This window comes from Heterocephalus glaber, unplaced genomic scaffold (genome assembly GCF_053883595.1).
Source record: "Heterocephalus glaber isolate CG9 unplaced genomic scaffold, H.glaber_assembly_v1.0 deba00001707, whole genome shotgun sequence".
Lineage (NCBI taxonomy): Eukaryota > Metazoa > Chordata > Mammalia > Rodentia > Bathyergidae > Heterocephalus > Heterocephalus glaber.
In genome coordinates, this window is record NW_028258427.1 from 2,499,854 (window position 1) to 2,519,131 (window position 19,278).

The following is a 19,278-nucleotide window of genomic DNA, read 5'->3' on the forward strand; positions in this document are numbered from 1 at the left end:
ATACCAAATAGTTTCTCTCTTGTGAGAAACAAAGTGTAAATAACAACTGAAAGGTAAAATAGATAATGAGAAATAGGAAAGGGGCAAATGGAAAGGGAAAGTGTGAGGGATGCAGGAAAGGGAAGGGAATGGAATTAATATGAGAAAATTAAAAAATGGAAACAATGTCTTTGTAAATAGAGAAGGGCAGAGGGGTTGAAGGGAGGGCAGGGGGATGGGGAAAAATGGGAATCAAGGTAGAGTATGTAAAGGTGCAAATTCCCAATGATGAATGTCATTATATTGTATACCTAAAAGGTAACAAAATTATTAATATAAAAAAAGACAAATATTTTCTAATGTGAGCTCTCCAATGCAAGTCAATGGAATGTTATGATATAAAGTGCAGTTCCTTCTCAGAGAACGGAGCTAGATCACAGTCACTGTGACAGTACACTTCACTCTGTAAATTTCATGGAATAGTATTCACATCAAAATCTGGCTGTCTGAATTTTTCATTTTTGTAGCAAATTTCTATGAGGCTTGTACAGTGAATAGCACTTTGTCTTAGAGTTTGCCATGTAGTTCTGCTGAAAGAATGTTCCTGCAAAGTCCTCAACTTTGTCCTACAAAGAACTTGATGTTAGAAACCAAACACACTTTTTGGATTGGTACTGCAGTTTGCACTGAAGTTTTCATTCAAATATTCTAGTTCCAGCTCTCCCATGGAAGTCAATGGAAGTTTATGATATAAAGTGCAGTTCCTTCAAAGATAAAGCAGCTAGATCTCTGTCACTGTGGCAGTACACTCCATGCTGTGAATTCCATGGAAGAGTATTCATATCACAATCTGGCTCTCTGCATTGCCAATTTCTGTAGCACATCTCTATGAGGCCTGTACTGTGAATAGCACTTTCAATGAGAAATTGCCATGTAGTTCTGCTGAAAGAAAGGTCCTGGAAATTCTTGAACATTGTATTAAGAAGAACTTGATGTTAGAAGCCAAATAAATTTATCAGAATGGTTCTGTTGCAGAAATCTCAGAAAGAAATACACAGAGACACAGAATTCAGATAAAATAATAAAATTTCTTCTCACGAGTGGACAGGAATGCCAGAAACCAGTCTGGTCAATATCCACACCCCCTTTGTTCAGCATTTCCCTTTTTATATCCTTTCTAGCCATTATCTCATCCCTAGTGCTCTTTGATATGTAAAAACAATTCCAGTTCCTATTTACAAGTCATAGACACAAAATAGGCCATATACATTGTAAATTCACCCTGGCACAGTAACTTTGTTAGGTTAATGAAGTTACCAGTTAGAGTCAGATAATCCTCACCTTAAGCAAGGAGTTACAGGAAAAGGAAATCTTAAAAGAACACATTACTTATTTTGCTTCTACACCTACCTTAATATTCAATCTATTAAGTTATCTAAAACTTTTCCATATCATTCTTCCCTCTGTTTACCTTGGGATAATTCTTCTATCCAAGTTCTATCCAGTTTAATCTACATTTTTTTAACACTAGCATTTGGTAGTCTTGAGCTGCAGCACTGCACTACCGTATAAATTTTGAAATCCATTGGCTGACACAAGGACCAAACATTAATATTAATATTATAACAAGAAGGGGACTCAGAAGAGGTCCTATCCAAGTTTTTTTCATTCTGCCCAAGTAAAATTAATCTCATAGGACAGCTCTCCTATACCAAATTTCTCATCAAGAGCCTTGATCTGATCTTTTAGTTTGCCTAGTGATTCTTGTACTACACCAGATTTATTAGCATATTAACAACTCTCTTCACCAAGAAATAAGCAAGTCCCTCCTTTCTGGGCTGTGAGCAAATTGAGAGCACGTCTATTCTGTAATGACATTGGCTAGTGAATCTAGTTGGGTTTCTAAAGCCTGAATTGTGTCTCGAATTTCCTCACGATCTTTTTAAACTTCTTGTCCTAATGAAATATATTACTCCTTGTAGCCAAATAAGATCCCATGGGACTGGCATATACATAGATATAGGATTACATTGACCTTGTTTCCAATTGTTACAATTACCAGTGACTCATCCAACGAGGGAACCATTGATCCAAACTTGTGTTTTCTCTTTGCAATATAATTTTTCATTAGAATAGCCTCCCACAGTCAGAAGTTATCCCAGGTCCCCCATAATGTTTTTATCAAAGAATATTGTAAATGGATAGCCTTCCAGTTCCCATTTTACCATTTTAAAAGTCACATATTGTTCATCAAACTTTTCATAACTAGGCCTAAACACTCGTAGTTCAAAAGCAAAGAAACTTAAGGCAGTGGTGATCTGGCCATGTTGTCCTTGTTGGTATTCTTCAGCCATGAGTTGACTCTCCAGCCTCTGGAGTGGTGAGAGCAGGGCTTTGAATGCATTGTCTTTCTCAGCTTTCAGCATCAGCTTTATTGTTACCTTGTGCAATGAAGTCTTTGCCTTTCTGATGTCCTGAACAATATATTACTGTGACTTTGCTAGGTTTCCACACTGCCTCTAGCAACTGTATAATTTCCTGTTTATTTTTAATTAGCTTCCCTTCTGCCATGAGAAGACCTCAATCTCAGTAAATCATGCCAATGATGTATAATGTAGCAAATGCATAGCAAAAGTCATATATATATGTGTGTGTGTGTATATATATATATATATATATATATATATATATATATATACACATACCTTTTTTACTCTTTGCCCATTGGAGTGCCTGTATGAGTGCCCAGAGCTTAGCACATTGCACCGATGGCCCTGGCTAGGGCCACCTCATCCTTCATGGTTACCGCATATCCAGCATGAAGCTGCTCCCATCCAAGAACAGAACAAGGTCAGCATCAGACAAGGGTGTCATTTGCAAGTCAGGGTGGCTGGAAAAGAGCTCTTCAGTGACACTCAAGCAGTCATGATTGGGAGGGCCTGTCTTCGTGGGCAAGAAGGTAGCAGGATTTAAAGTTTTTATAGAAATAAACCACAAGTGAGGATTCTCACAGAGAAGGGCTTGATACTGAGTAACCCAATTATTTGAGAGCCAATGATGCTCCCTTGTGCTTAGCAGTTCTAGGACTGGGTGTGGAACCTGCACAGTCAGTTCCTGACCTAAAGTCAGCTTGTCTGTTTTTTTGAATCAACAGAACTAAAGTTGCTAAGGCCCAAAAACAATGAGACCATCCTTTTGATACTGAATCTAAATTCTTAGACAAATATGCCACCAGTTGATTTCATGGGCCTACTTCTTGGGTCAACATTCCAAGGGCCACCTGGGTTTTTTTCAGTCACATATACAGTAAAAGGCCACTTTACTTCTGGTATGCATAGGGCTGGGGTGGCTGCGTAAGTCAATTTAAAATTTTTTTTTTAAAGCTTCCTCCTGTTTTACAGTCCAATGCAGATGTCTTTCCTCTTGTCCCTTTAGGGCTTCATAAAGGAGTTTAGAGATTTCTGTAGAACCCAGAATCCAAATTTTACAGAAGCCTGCTGCCCCAAGAAGCCTTCTCAGCTGTTTCTTTGTTTGGGGTATAGGGATGGCACTAATCTGTTTTTTATTTCATAGGCAATGCATGCCCTGTGTTATTTGAAATCCTAAATATTTAACATGTTATACACAAATCTGAGCTTTCTCCCATGATACCTTATATCCAGTTTTCCTGTAAGTGCAGCAACAACTTTTTGGTGCCTTCCCAGCACCGTTCTTGGGTTGAGCTACATAACAGTAAGGCAGCCACAAGTTGCAGTAGGACACAGCTATATTGTTCCATGGGGAAGGCAAGCAAGTCCTTGGCTAGGGCTTCCCCAAAAAACGTGGGCGAGTTTTAAGTCCTTGTGGCAATCTAGTCCAAGTAAACTGAGTTTTTTTCCCATCACTAGGGTTTTCCCATTCAAATGTAAAGGTGAGTTGACTGAGGGGCATGATGAGAAGGCAAAAGAAGGCATCTTTTAAGTCCAAACAAGTAAACCATGCTGTTTCTGGGGGCATCAGACCCAACAAAGCATAGGGGTTAGGGACCACTGGATGCAGCATTACCATTCTGTCATTTAGGGCCTGTAGATCTTGCACTGGCCTATAGTCCCCGTCGGGTTTCCAAACAGGAAGCAAAGGTGTGTTCCAAGGTGACATATGTTCTCTAATTAGTCCAAATTCCTTTAACCTCATGATATGGGGTTTAATTCCAATTCGGGCTCGCCTGGACATTGGGTATTGTTTTACACCAATGGGGCTGAATTGTCTTTTAATTTTATAACTGTTGGTGGATGATTCTTAGCTGAGCCTGGGGGTGATTCCTCTGCCAATACTCTAGGAAACATAGTTCTTAATTCTTGCAGAGCCTGGAAAACATCATCTACATTGTAACACTGCCATTCTCCCTCTCTTTTAGTTGTAACCATCATTATGAGATCTCTTCCTGGGTCTAAATGCAGAGATGCATTTCCTCATTGGGTGAAAGTTATTGTAGCTCCCAATTTAGATAATAAATCTCTTCCTAGTAAGGGGCTAGGACATTCTGGCATATACAAGAATTCATGTTTCACTTTATGCCTCCAATTTCAATGTCCTTTCATAGCAAAACTGGCACTTTTTTGAAATTCCAGTGGCACTAATCATTTGGATGTGCTCTCCGCTCAGAGGGGCAACTGGAGACGTTACTACTGAATGTTCTGCTCCACTCTCCACCATTAAGGACATATTTTGGCCCCTGTCTATATATCGACCATGGGCTCATGGGGGCCTAGCTGCATTGAGCCCGGTCTGTGTCCGTCACCGTCCTCAATCACAGGCAACAATGTGCCAGTATCCTTCCTTTCCTTCAAGTCCTACTTTTTCTTTTCCTTGAGCCTTGTCTTTCTTTTTCCTTCTCTTCCTTGGCTCCCATAGCTACTGCTATCTTCCTTCCTGGCTCTCTTTCTCTTTCATTGTCTCTATTTACATACATTTTCCCAGCTAATTGCAACAATTGCATTATATTCATGCCTTCCCAAGTCTCCTGCCTTTGGATTTTCCTTCTAGTGTCTGGTGCTGACTGGGTTACAAAAGTTGTATTAATTAGCTGATGGTTTTCAGGAACAGCAGGATCAAAAGGTGTATACATTCTGTAAACTTTACAGAGCTACTCATAAAATCTCTCAGGGCTCTCATTGGGCTCCTGCTGTGTTTCTAGCACTTTAATCATATTTGTAGGCCTTTTACTTGCAGCCTGCATTCCTGCTAAAAGGGCTGTCTGATAATTTCTCAAGTTTTCCTGTCCTGCTTGGGTATTGGTATCCCAATTGGGCCACACATTTACTGGGAATTGCTGTTCATATCAAGCATCTGGATTCTGCATAGCACCTGGTATTCTAGTGGCCTTAACTTTTTAATTTTTCCTAAAACTCTCTGTATTTTTTAGAGGTTAACAAGATTCTACAAAGTTTTTCACAGTCTTCCCAATTAGGACAATGGATAGCAAAGATGGAATCAAATAATTGAAGCATTTTGGAGGGGTTTTGGCAGAGAATAAATGACTTTTTCTCTGGACTGAGCCTCTTTTTTTATCCTTTTTAAAGTCAAATCTCAAATATTGCACCTTGGTCTGACATATTTGTGACTTTTTCCAACAGTTTTTTTCTAACTCACTATAAAACAGGTCATATTGTAACCTGTTGGCTCTTAAACCTTTTGAAGATGACCAATGTACACATACTGTAGTAACATATTTAGAATTTAACCCTTTGATAACAACTACTGTAAACATATTTAAACCTTTTATAACATAGTTGAAACCAACAAACATTTTTTTTTTGTTTGATAAATCACTTTTGCGCATCTTTTGACATACCTAGGCCTTCTGGTCTTGTATATCTTTTTATCTTTTTAACAAGATAAACATACAAAATTTTTTATATCAAAATTGTATCTCTTTTACTTATAGCTTTTAAATATATATTTTTTATCTCACTATAGGCCTTTTATCACAAACTAGTCTTTAGCTGTTAAAATTTTAAAGTGTCCCTTTTTTCATTCTCAGATTGTTACACTTTAAATTTGGTTGGCTGCCAATTGAATGGTAATAACCTTGAGGTTTTTTATCAACAAAGTGCAGAAAAGAGCAAGTTAACCTTATAATTACAATTGAAGAATTTGCAATGTACAATACTTTAAGCACACCAATTAAACATCAACTCAAACTGAAACACAGATACATTTATCAATTAACTAAAATTTCTAACTTTTCAAACTGAAACACAGATACATTTATCAATTAACTAAAATTTGTAACCCTTGTAAAATTTCTTACTTTCTCTGGCTTTATGTCCTTCAGAGCTTATTTTTAGCTGTTTTTAATCCATTACTTATTTTCTCTTACTAATTTTAAAAATTTGAGTGTAAGCCCTATTCATTCCTCTCTGAGTCTGACCACAGCACGGTGCTCTGAAGCCAAGCAGTTTTCATGCTTTTGTCCCCACCTCCTCCAAACCTCTGAATTTAGCAACGCAAAAAGAGGGGGAAAGTCTAAATTTTCTCAGTCCGGATCTGAAAGAATTGGTTACTTTTCAGCATCGTCCCCTTTCTGACAGAGGACCAGGATGTTGCTTTTCGCTTCTGGGGCACACATATGAAGCCAAGGAGGCATTCTGTGGCACAATTTTGAGCCATAAATCAATATAGGGAAACTGATCTGGATATTCCTGTCCAGGGATGGTGATTGTTAGCCAGATAGACCAGAGGAGACCCTCACCTAGGGATCTCTCAGTTGGCCAAGCTAAGCAAAGCTTGGGCCATTCTAACTCACAAAAGGCTCTAAATTTTGGAGTTTCATCTTAATACCATAATTTCCAGTAAAACCTTTCTTAAAATTCTTAAGCATGCATTCCAAAACAGTAGGATGAGATGTTTCTGTCCCCATGATCGGCCGATCAGAGTGTTGGTGCATATATGGGTACCCTTGTACGGAGACACAAGACAAAGGTGGGGGATCACTCACTTGCCTGCCTGGCTGCAGGCCTCTCGGCCATTGTAAGGTTTGTTCAGGCTAAGGTGGGTTGTTGCCTAAGCTCACCACTCTACCTTTGTTAAACGCAACCACACACAAATTCTACGACTTGGGGAGGACTCTTTAAGCACAAGCACTTCCTCCATCTGTCATGTTCTGCAGCTCATTTCACACACTCTCCTATCCAGAACTCTTTCTCTCATACATTTCTTCAGAAGTTATCACATTCCCTCCTGATGACCCACTAACTATAACCAAAACAAATGGAAGAAGCTACCTCCCCAAATGGCAAAGCACAAGGGGTGGTCAGGCCCCTGCACTATGTTTGCCCAAAGTTCACAAAATGAATTAAAACAAATGAGAGGAGCTACTTCCCCAAATGGCAAAGCACAAGGGGTGATCAGGCCCCTGCACTATGTTTTCCCAAAATTCATAAACTGAACCAAAACAAATAGGAGGAGCTATCTTTCCAAATGGCAAAGCACAAGGGGTGGTCAGGCCCCTGCACTATGTTTGCCCAAAGTTCACAAAATGAATTAAAACAAATGAGAGGAGCTACTTCCCCAAATGGCAAAGCACAAGGGGTGATCAGGCCCCTGCACTATGTTTTCCCAAAATTCATAAACTGAACCAAAACAAATAGGAGGAGCTATCTTTCCAAATGGCAAAGCACAAGGGGTGATCAGGCCCCTGTGCTGTATTTGCCCAAAGTTACAGAGTCCAAATTCACAAGGTGAAACCGAAAGTTAATGACTAGGGGGTTTCCCGGGGTTTCTCACCCAGCAAAGGAAAGAGACAGAGGAGACACCAAGAGCAGCAGTCCTCCTTCTGTAGTCTCCTCGGGTTTGGACAAACCTCCAATGGTGAGCAGATCTCTGGATCCTGTTGGGGAGCCTAGGAAATTAGTCCCAGGGGCACACCTTTCCTCTCGAGGAGACAGAGAACTGCTCCCTCTGGTGGGGTTTGGGCCAATGCCCAAAAGGGCTATTTCATTCCCGATTCCCAGCCAACGCACCAAATGTTGCAGAAATCTTGGAAAGAAATACACAGAGACACAGAATTCAGATAAAATAATAAAATTTCTTCTCACGAGTGGACGGGAATGCCAGAAACCAGTCTGGTCAATATCCACACCCCCTTTGTTCAGCATTTCCCTTTTTATATCCTTTTTAGCCATTATCTCATCCCTAGTGCTCTTTGATATGTAAAAACAATTCCAGTTCCTATTTACAAGTCACAGACACAAAATAGGCCATATACATTGTAAATTCACCCCGGCAGGGAAACTTTGTGAGGTTAATGAAGTTACCAGTTAGAGTCAGATAATGCTCACCTTAAGCAAGGAGTTACAGGAAAAGGAAATCTTAAAAGAACACATTACTTATTTTGCTTCTACAACTACCTTAATATTCAATCTATTAAGTTATCTAAAACTTTTCCATATCAGTTCTTCAGTTTTAACTGCAGTATTAATTCAAACATTCTTCTAGCGCCAGCGCACTCATGAAGTCAATGGAACGTTATGATATAAAGTGCAGTTCCCTCTCAGAGCAAAAAGCTAGATCACTGTAACTGTGGCAGTACATTCCACTCTGAATTCCATGGAATAGTATTCATGTCACAACTTGGCTGTCTGCATTCCTAACTTCTGTGCCATATCTCTATGAGGACTGTACTGTGAATAGCACTTTGGCCTAGAAATTGCTATGTAGTTCTGCTAAAAGAAATGTCCTGGAAAGCTCCCAAGTTTGTCCTAAGAAGAACTTGATGTTAGAAGTTAAACACACTTTTCAGAATGGTTCTGCAGTTTACATTGTAATTTTCATTCAAACATGCTTCTAGCGCCAGCTCTCCCATGGAGGTCAATGATATAAAGTGCAGTTACTTCTCTGAGAAAGCAGCTAGACCTCTGTCACTGTGGCAGAACACTCCACTCTGTGAATTCCATGGAATAGTATTCAAGTCATAATCTGGTTCTCTGCATTGTAAATTTCTGTAGCACATCTCTTACAGGCCTGTACTGGGAATAGCACTATGGCTTAGAATTTACCATGTAGTTCTTCTGGATGAAAGTCCCAGAAATTTGTGTACTTTGTCCTATGAAGAACTTGATGTTAGAAACCAAACAGAATTTTCAAAATGGTCCTCAAGTTGCAGTGATGTGTTCATTCAATCATTTTCTACTGCCATCTCTACCATGAAAGTCAAAGGAAAGTTATGATATAAAGTGCAGTTTCTTCTCAGAGAAAACAGCTAGATCTCTGTCACTGTGGCAGTACACTCCATTCTGTGAATTCCATGGAATATTATTCATCTCACAATCCGGTTGTCTGCATTGCCACTTTCTGTAGCATATCTCTATAAGGCCTGTACTGTGAACAGCACTTTGACTTAGAAATTGCCATGTAGTTGGCTGAAAGGCCCTGGAAAGTCCTGAACATTGTAATAAGAGGAACTTTATGGTAGAAGCCAATCCCACTTTTCAGAATGGTTCCACAATTTTCACTGAAGTTTTCATTGAAACATTCTTTTAGCACCAGCTCTCCCATGCAAGTCAAAGGAAGGTTATTGTATAAATGGCAGTTCCTTCTCAGAGAGAGCAGGTAGATCTCTGTCAGTGTGGTAGTAGACTCCATGCTGTGAATTCCATGGAAGAGTATTCACATCATAATCTGGCTCTCTGCATTGCCAATTTCTGTAGTACTTTTTATGAGGCCTGTACTGTGAATAGCACTTTGAGTTAGAAATTTCCATGTAGTTCTGCTGAAAAAAGGTCCTGGAAATTTCCCAACATTGGCCTAAGAAGAACTTAATGAAAGAAGTGATATGCACTTTTCAGAATGCTTCTGCAGTTTGTCCTGCAGTTTTCATTCAAATGTTCTTGTAGCACCAACTCTCCCATGCAAGTCAATGGAAGGTCATGATGTAAAGTGCACTTGCTTCACAGAGAAAGCAGCTAGGTCTCTGTCACTGTGTCAGTGCACTCCACCCTGTGAATTCCATGGAATAGTATTCATGTCACAAACTGGCTCCCTGCATTGACAATTTCTGTAGCACATCTCTATGAGGCCTGTACACTGAATAGCACTATGGCTTAGAATTTTCCATGTAATTCTGCTGAAAAAATGCTCCTGGAATGTCTTTAACTTTGTATTGATAAGAACTTGATGTTAGAATCTAAACGCACTTTTCAGAATGGTTGTGCATTTTGTACTGCATTTTTCATTCAAACATACTTCTAGTGCCATCACTCCCATGCAAGTCAATGGCAGGTTATGATATAAAGTCTAGCTCCTTCTCAGAGAAAGCAGCTAGATCTCAGTCACTGTGACAGTACACTCCACTCTGTGAATTCCATGGAATAATATTCATGTCATAATCTGGCTCTCTGCATTGCCAACATCTGTGGCTCATCACTGTGAGGCCTATACAGTGAATAGTTCTTGGGTCTAGAATTTTCCATGTAGTTATGCTGAAAGAAGGGTCATGGAAAATCCTCAACCTTTTTCTAAGAGGAGAGTGACATTAGAGGGCAAACACACATTTCAGAATGGTTCTAAAGTTTGCAATGCACTTTTCATTCATTTTCTAGTGCAAGCTCTCCAATGCAAGTCAATGGAAGGTTGTGATATAAAGTGCAGTTCCTTCTCAGTGAAAGCAGCTAGATCAATGTCACTGTGACAGTACACTCTACTCTTTAAATTTCATGAAATAGTATTCACATCACAATCTGGCTCCCTGCATTGTCCCTTTCTGTGGCACATTTCTATGAGGCCTGTACTATGAATAGCACTTTGGCTTATAGTTTGTGAAGTAGTTCTGCTGAAAGAAAGATCCTGGAAAGTCCTCAACTTTGACATAAAAGAACTTAATGTTAGAAACCAAACACATTTTTCAGAATAGTACTGCAGTTTGCACTGCAGTTTTCATTCAAATATTCTTCTAGTGCCAGCTCTCCCATGCAAGTCAATGGAAGTTTATGATATAAAGTGCTGTTCCTTCAAAGATAGAGCAGCTAGATCTCTGTCACTGTGGGAGTACACTCCACTCTGTGAATTCCATGAAAACTATGTATATCACAATCTGTCTCTCTCCATTGACAGTTTCTGTAGCACATCTCTAATGAGGCCTATACCATGAATCACACTTTGACTTAGAAATTGCCATGTAGCTTTGCAGAAAGAAAGTCCTGGAAAGTCCTGAACTTTGCACTAAGATGAACTTGATGGCAGAAGCAAAACACAGTATTCAGAATTGTTCTGCAGTTTTCACTGTAGTATTATTTCAAACATTCTTCCTGTGCAAACGCTCCCATGAAGTCTCTTGAGGTTTATGACATTAAGTGCAGTTCCCCCTCACAGCAAACAGCCAGATCACTGTAACTGTGGCAGTAAATTCCACTGAGTGAATTTCATGGAATAGTATTCACGTCACAATCTCACTCTCTGCATTCAAAACTTCTGTGGCATATCTGTATGAGTACTGTACTGAGAATAGTGCTTTGGCCTAGAAATTTCAATGTAGTTCTGCTAAAAGAAATGTCCTGGAAAGTTCCCACCTTTGTCCTAAGAAGAATTTGATGTTAGAATTTTAACACCCTTTTCAGAATTGTTCTGCAATTTGCACTGTAGTTTGCTTTCAAACATATTTGTAGGGACAACTCTCCCATGCAGGTAAAAGGAAAGTCATGATATAAAGTGCAGTTCCTTGTCAGAGAAAGCAGTTAGATCACTGTCACTGTGGCAGTGCACTCCAATCTTGGAGTTACATCCAATAGCATTCACATCAAAATCTGGCTTTCTGCATTGCTGATTTAGGTAGCAGATCTCTAGGAGGCTTGTACCGTGAATAGCACTTTGGGCTGGAAAGTGCTTTGAGGTTCTGCTGAGAGACAGGTGCTGGAAAGTCCTTCACATTGTCCTAAGAAGAACGTGTTGTGAGAATCCAAACACACTCTTCAGAATGGTCCGGCAGTTTGCACTTCAGTTTTCATTCAAGCATTCTTCTAGCACCAAATCTCCTGTGCAAGTAAATGGAAGCTTATCATATAAAGAGCAGTTCCTTGTAGGAGAAAGCAGCTAGACCTTTGTTACTCTGGAAGTGCACTCCACTCTTGGAGTAACATCCAATAACATTCACATCACAATCTGGCTAACTGCATTCCTGATTTCTGTAGCAGAATTCTAGGATGTTTGTACAGTGCACATCACTTTGGCCTGGAAAGTGTATTGAGGTTAAGCTGAAAGATAGGTCCTGGAAAGCCCTCAACATTGTCCTGAAAAGAACTTCATGTGATAATCCAAACACACTCTTCAAAATGGTGCCGCAGTTTGGACTTCAGTTTTCATTCACACATTATTCAAGCGCTAGCTCTCCCATGAATTCAATTGAAGTTCATGATATAAAGTGTAGTTCCTTCTCAGAGAATGCAGCTAGATATTTGTCACTGTGGCAGTGAAATCCACTCTTGGGGTAACATCCAAAACCATTCACATCACAATCTGGCTCTCTGCATGGTTGATTTCTGTAGCACATCACTATGATTCTTGTTCCGTGAATAGCATTTTGGCATAGAAAGTGCACTGAGGTTCTCCTGAAAGACAGACCTTGGAAAGTCTTCAACTTTGTCCTAAGAATAACATGATGTTAGAAGCCAAAAACACTCTTCAGAATGGTGTGGCAGATTGCACTTCAGTTATTTTTCAAGCATTCTTCTAGCGCCAGCTTACCCATGCAAGTCAATGGAAGGTTATGATATAAAGTGCAGTACCTTCTCAGAGAAGGCAGCTAGATATCTGTCACTGTGGCAGGGCATTCCACTCTTTGAGGCACATCCAATACCATTCACATCACAATCTGGCTCTGTGCATTGCTGATTTCTGTAGCACATCACTGGGAGGCCTCTCCCACGAATAGCACTTTGGCCTGGAAAGTGCATTGTGATTCTACTGAAAGACAGGTCCTGGAAAGTCCTCAACTTTGTCCTAAGAAGAACTTCATGTTAGAAGTGAAATGGTGAGTCACCCGGAACATGCTGAATCAGCCAGCTGAAGACAGGTAGGTCTTCAGAGGCTCTACGGAGGAGGCAAGTCCCACAGAACACACCAATCAGCCCACTGCAGACAGGCAGGTCTGTGCACAGCCTACCAAGGTCACAAGTCATGTGGAACATGCCGAATCATCCCTGGACTCGGCAACAATCCACTGGACACCCCAACTGCTGCTCCTCTATACAATCACCTGGTATCAGACTACAAAGACACAGAGGACACTGGACCACCAGACCACAGTACTGAGTCCTGCTGCTCCTGGCCCAGAGGTAGTGGCTTCTGAACTGCCATCCCACTGCTCCTGGTGCAGAGGAAGGGGTTTCCCGGCAACCATCCCTCGTGCTGCTCCCAGCCCAGAGGAAAGGGACTTTGGGTCACCATCCCTACTGCTTCTCCCAGACACTGTCCCACCACTCCCAGCTCAGAGGAGGTAATCCGTGCAGGTGCCAACAGGCCCCTCCCAGTAGAAATGAAAAAACACCTAAATAAGGCTCAAAACCAGACTTCCAGATCACCTACAGCAACCCCAAAGGGAAATGAGATGGAACACTCTGATACTCAACCACCTGGACACACTGAACTGGTAACAAAAGGGGATCTGGAAAAAATGAAATCAGAAATAATTTCTCAGATAACAGGAGAAATTATCTCCCTAGTGCAAGGCATGATTAATAAATCTAGAGAGGAGCTCAGGACCATGGTGGAATCCGAACATAGGAAACAAATGGAATCCATAAAACAGATGCAAATAGATTTCCAGAACATGAAAAACTCCATTGAAAGTCTACACAGCAGAATGAGCCAATGTGAGGACAGAATTTCAGATACAGAAGGTAAGATTTCAATTAATGACCAGGAAAAGAAAAATTGCTTCAAAATTATAAGGGAACATGAGAAATCAATCCAGCAGCTGCAAGATGATGCAAAGAAGAATAACATAAGACTGACTGGAGTCAATCTAGAAACAGGAGAGAGTGCAGATGACATAAAAAAAACTGTTCACAGAAATAATGGCAGAAAACTTCCCAAGCAGGGGAAAAGTGCTTGACATACAGAGAAGTGAGGCATATAGGACTCCAAATAGCCTTGATCAAAAAAAATCTACACATAGGCATATAATTGTTAAGATTCCAGAAACACAACAGAAGAGAGTTCTACAAGCAGTGAGAGAAAAGAAACAAATCACATACACAGGAAAGCCCATCAGAATCACAGCAGACTTCTCAACACAAAACATCAAGGTAAGAAGATCCTGGAGTGACATATTCCAAGCCCTAAAAGAAAACAGCCTCCAAACCAGATTGATGAACCCTGCAAAACTATCTTTCAAAATTGATGGAGAAATAAGATACTTTCATGACAAAGAGCACCTGATGAACTTCATGAATACAAAACCAGCACTCCAAAGAATTTTACACAATATCCTAGGAACAGACATTGAGGCTCACAACCCCAGGAAGCAAAGCAGAATGAACCCATCTGGCATGACAAGAAATTAAACGTAAAGGGGGAGAACCAAACAAAAAGAAAAAGCCATGGCAATGACAAGTTCATACGTTTCAGTTATAACCATCAATGTTAATGGTCTCAATTCACCAATCAAAAGAAATAGACTGGCAGAATGGCTCAAGAAGCAAAATCCAACAATATGCTGCATACAAGAAACACACTTAATTCAAAAGGAAACTCATAGACTGAAAGATAAAGGGTGGAAAACAATACTCCATGTGAAAGAAGGCCCAAAAAAGCAGGAGTAGCTAACCTCTTGGCAGATCAAGTAGATTTCAAACCAACACTGATTAAGAGAGGTGAAGAAGGACACTACATCCTTGTAAAGGGAAGAATCCAAGAGGAAGAGATGACAATCATAAATATCTATGCACCAAACACTAGTGCACCCAACTATATAAAACAAATACTAACAGACATGAAAAGTCATATATGCACTAATACAATTGTAGTGGGGGACCTCAACACCCCACTGTCACAAATAGATCAACTAGACAAAAAATAAGTAATGAAATACTAGAACTCAATTGAACACTTGAACAAATGAACTTAACAGATGTTTACAGAGTCTTCCAGCCCACAAAATCAGAATACACATTCTTCTCAGCTGCACAGGGGTCATTCTCCAAAATAGACCACATATTCATAGAACATGTTTAAGTAAGTGCAAAGGAATTGAAGTTATCCCCTGTATATTATCAGACCATAGGGCAATGAAATTGGAGATCCACAGCAAAAGAAACTCAAAAAATTTCATAAACATGTGGAAATAGAACAACACACTTCTGAATAAGCAATGAGTCAGAGAGGAAATTAAAGAAGAAATCAGACAGTTCCTTCAATTAAATGACAATGACAATACAACATAAAAGAATCTATGGGACACAATGAAAGCAGTCTTATGAGGGAAATTCAAAGCAGTGAATGAACATACTAGGAAAACAGAACGAGCTAAATTAAACAACCTGATGGTGAACATTAAGCTTCTAGAAAAAGAAGAGCATGACAATCCTAGAGATCATATGAGGGAGGAAATAATAAAGATCAGAGGAGAAATAAATGCAATGGAGACTAAGAGAATGATACAGAAAATCAATAGCGTTCTCTTGACTTGCATAGGAGAGCGGGCGCTAGAAGTGTGCTTGAAGGAACACTGAAGGTCAAACTGCCGGACCACACTGAAGACTGACTGTGGCTTCTCACACGAAGTTCTCCTTAGGACAAGGCAGAGGACTTTCTAGGACCTGTCTTTCAGCAGAACCTCCGTGCCCTTTCCAGGAAAAAGTGCCTGTCACGCCACCGGCCTCCTGGAACAGTGCTGCCGAAATCAGCAATGCAGAGAGCCAGACTGGCAGGGGAAGAGTGTTGGCTATAAGGTGAAGCGTGGAGGGAACTGGCAAGTGGACAAAGCTCTGGCTCCTGTCTCATAGAAGGAAGTGCACCTTTTCTCCTACCCTTCCCTTGCCTTGCCTGGGAGAGCTGGTGCTCGAAGCACGCTGGAAGGAAAACTGAAGTGGAAGCTGCCCGACCACCCTGAGGACTGCATTTGGTTTCACACCTGATGTTCTTTTCAGGAGAACGTAGAGGGCGTTCCAGGACCTGTCTTTCAGCCAAACCTCAGTGCACTTTCCAGGGCAAAGTGCCTGTCCCTGTACAGGCCTCCGAGCGATGTGCTGCCGAAATCAACAATGCAGAGAGGCAGATTGGGGTGTGAGAGGTATTGGATGGAAGTCCAAGCGTAGAGTGCACTGGCAAACGGACAAAGCTGTAGCTGCTTTCTCTGGGAAGGAAGTGCACTTTATATCCTAACCTTCCTTTGACTTGCCTGTGGGACAGTTGGACGTAAAAGCGTGCTTGAAGGTAAACTGAAGTAGAAACTGCCGGACCGTACTGCAGACTGCGAGTGGCCTCTCACGTGAGGTTCTTCTTAGGACCCAAAGGAGAGGAACAAGCAGAACCTTTCAGCAGAACTTCAGTGCCCTTTCGTAGCCAAAGCGCTAGTCACGGTGCAGGCCTCGTAGAAATGTGCTGCAGCAATCAGCCCTGGAGAGAGCCACACGGTGAGGTGACTTTCATTGCCTTTGTATGCATGAGTGCGTGCAGTGGACTCGCAAACTGACAACGGTCTTACCTGCTTGCTGTGAGAAGGAACTGCACTTTGCATCCGACCGTGCTTTCGCTTGCATGGGAGAACAGGCCCTAGAAGTGTGCTTGAAGGAAAACTGAAGTGGAAACTGCCGGACCATACTGAAGGCCGCCTTGGTCTTCTCACGTGTAGTTCTCCTCGGGAGATATTGGAGGACTTTCCAAGACCTGTCTTTCAGCAGAACCTCAATGCTCTTGCTCGGCCCAAGTACTAGTCAGCATATAGGCCTCAAAGAGATGTCCTGCAGAAATCAGCAATTCAGAAGGCCAGGTTGGGATGTGAATGATCCTGCAAGGGCGGCACAGACTGATGTGCCCTGGCAAACTGACAGAGCTCTACCTGCTGTCTCTAAGAAGGAACTGCACTTTATATCCTAACCTTCCACTGACTTGCCCGGGAAAGCTGGGGCTAGAAGGGTGCCGGAAGGAACGCAGAAGTGCACACCGCAGAACCATGCTGAAGATTGCGTGTGGCTTCTCACGTGGTGTTCTTCTCAGGAGAAAGGAGAGGACTTTCAAGGACCTGTCTTTCAGCAGAACCTCAGGGCACTTTCCAAGGCAAAGTGACTTTCACTGTACAGGCCTCCGAACGATGTGCTGCAGAAATCAGAAATGCTGGCTGGGGATCTAGCTCAGTGGTTCCGCCGCCTGCTTCGCAAGCAGAAGGACCCGAGTTCGATCCCCGGTACCGGAAAAAAAAAAAAAAAAAAAAAAAAAGGAAAGAGGAAAAAAAAGAAATTCAGAAATGCAGAGAGGCAGGTTGGGAGGTGAACGGTGTTGGCTATCAGTCCAAGAGTGGAGTGCACTGACAAACTGGCAAAGCTCTAGCTGCTTTCTCCGAGAAGGAACTGCGCTTTATATCCTAGCCTTCCCTTCCCTTGCGTGGGAGTGCCGGCGCTAGAAGTGTGCTTGAAGGAACACTGAAGGTCAAACTGCCGGACCACACTGAAGACTGACTGTGGCTTCTCACACGAAGTTCTCCTTAGGACAAGGCAGAGGACTTTCTAGGACCTGTCTTTCAGCAGAACCTCCGTGCCCTTTCCAGGAAAAAGTGCCTGTCACGCTCCCGGCCTCCTGGAACAGTGCTGCCGAAATCAGCAATGCAGAGAGCCAGACTGGCACGGGAAGAGTGTTGGCTATAAGGTGAAGCGTGGAGGGAACTGGAACTGGCAAGTGGACAAAGCTCTGGCTCCTGTCTCGTAGAAGGAAGTGCACCTTTTCTCCTACCCTTCCCTTGCCTTGCCTGGGAGAGCTGGCGCTCGAAGCACGCTGGAAGGAAAACTGAAGTGGAAGCTGCCCGACCACCCTGAGGACTGCGTTTGGTTTCACACCTGATGTTCTTTTCAGGAGAACGTAGAGGGCGTTCCAGGACCTGTCTTTCAGCCAAACCTCAGTGCACTTTCCAGGGCAAAGTGCCTGTCCCTGTACAGGCCTCCGAGCGATGTGCTGCCGAAATCAACAATGCAGAGAGGCAGATTGGGGTGTGAGAGGTATTGGATGGAAGTCCAAGCGTAGAGTGCACTGGCAAACGGACAAAGCTGTAGCTGCTTTCTCTGGGAAGGAAGTGCACTTTATATCCTAACCTTCCTTTGACTTGCCTGTGGGACAGTTGGACGTAAAAGCGTGCTTGAAGGTAAACTGAAGTAGAAACTGCCTGACCGTACTGCAGACTGCGAGTGGCCTCTCACGTGAGGTTCTTCTTAGGACCCAAAGGAGAGGAACAAGCAGAACCTTTCAGCAGAACTTCAGTGCCCTTTCGTAGCCAAAGCGCTAGTCACGGTGCAGGCCTCGTAGAAATGTGCTGCAGCAATCAGCCCTGGAGAGAGCCACACGGTGAGGTGACTTTCATTGCCTTTGTATGCATGAGTGCGTGCAGTGGACTCGCAAACTGACAACGGTCTTACCTGCTTGCTGTGAGAAGGAACTGCACTTTGCATCCGACCGTGCTTTCGCTTGCATGGGAGAACAGGCCCTAGAAGTGTGCTTGAAGGAAAACTGAAGTGGAAACTGCCGGACCATACTGAAGGCCGCCTTGGTCTTCTCACGTGTAGTTCTCCTCGGGAGATATTGGAGGACTTTCCAAGACCTGTCTTTCAGCAGAACCTCAATGCTCTTGCTCGGCCCAAGTACCAGTCAGCATATAGGCCTCAAAGAGATGTCCTGCAGAAATCAGCAATTCAGAAGGCCAGGTTGGGATGTGAATGATCCTGCAAGGGCGGCACAGACTGATGTGCCCTGGCAAACTGACAGAGCTCTACCTGCTGTCTCTAAGAAGGAACTGCACTTTATATCCTAACCTTCCACTGACTTGCCCGGGAAAGCTGGGGCTAGAAGGGTGCCGGAAGGAACGCAGAAGTGCACACCGCAGAACCATGCTGAAGATTGCGTGTGGCTTCTCACGTGGTGTTCTTCTCAGGAGAAAGGAGAGGACTTTCAAGGACCTGTCTTTCAGCAGAACCTCAGGGCACTTTCCAAGGCAAAGTGACTTTCACTGTACAGGCCTCCGAACGATGTGCTGCAGAAATCAGAAATGCTGGCTGGGGATCTAGCTCAGTGGTTCCGCCGCCTGCTTCGCAAGCAGAAGGACCCGAGTTCGATCCCGGTACC

At 42.3% G+C, this 19,278-nt stretch overlaps 1 long non-coding RNA gene across 1 annotated transcript in view; it reads right to left on the minus strand.

The window, feature by feature from the left end:
* LOC147821768 (uncharacterized) overlaps positions 1–8,093 on the minus strand; it is an 18,213-nt gene extending 10,120 nt beyond the window's left edge. The window contains exon 1 of the long non-coding RNA XR_015446582.1: positions 7,747–8,093. This is a non-coding gene — a long non-coding RNA (uncharacterized LOC147821768). The remainder of the gene's footprint in view (positions 1–7,746) is intronic.
* Between the last annotated feature and the right edge of the window lie 11,185 nt (positions 8,094–19,278).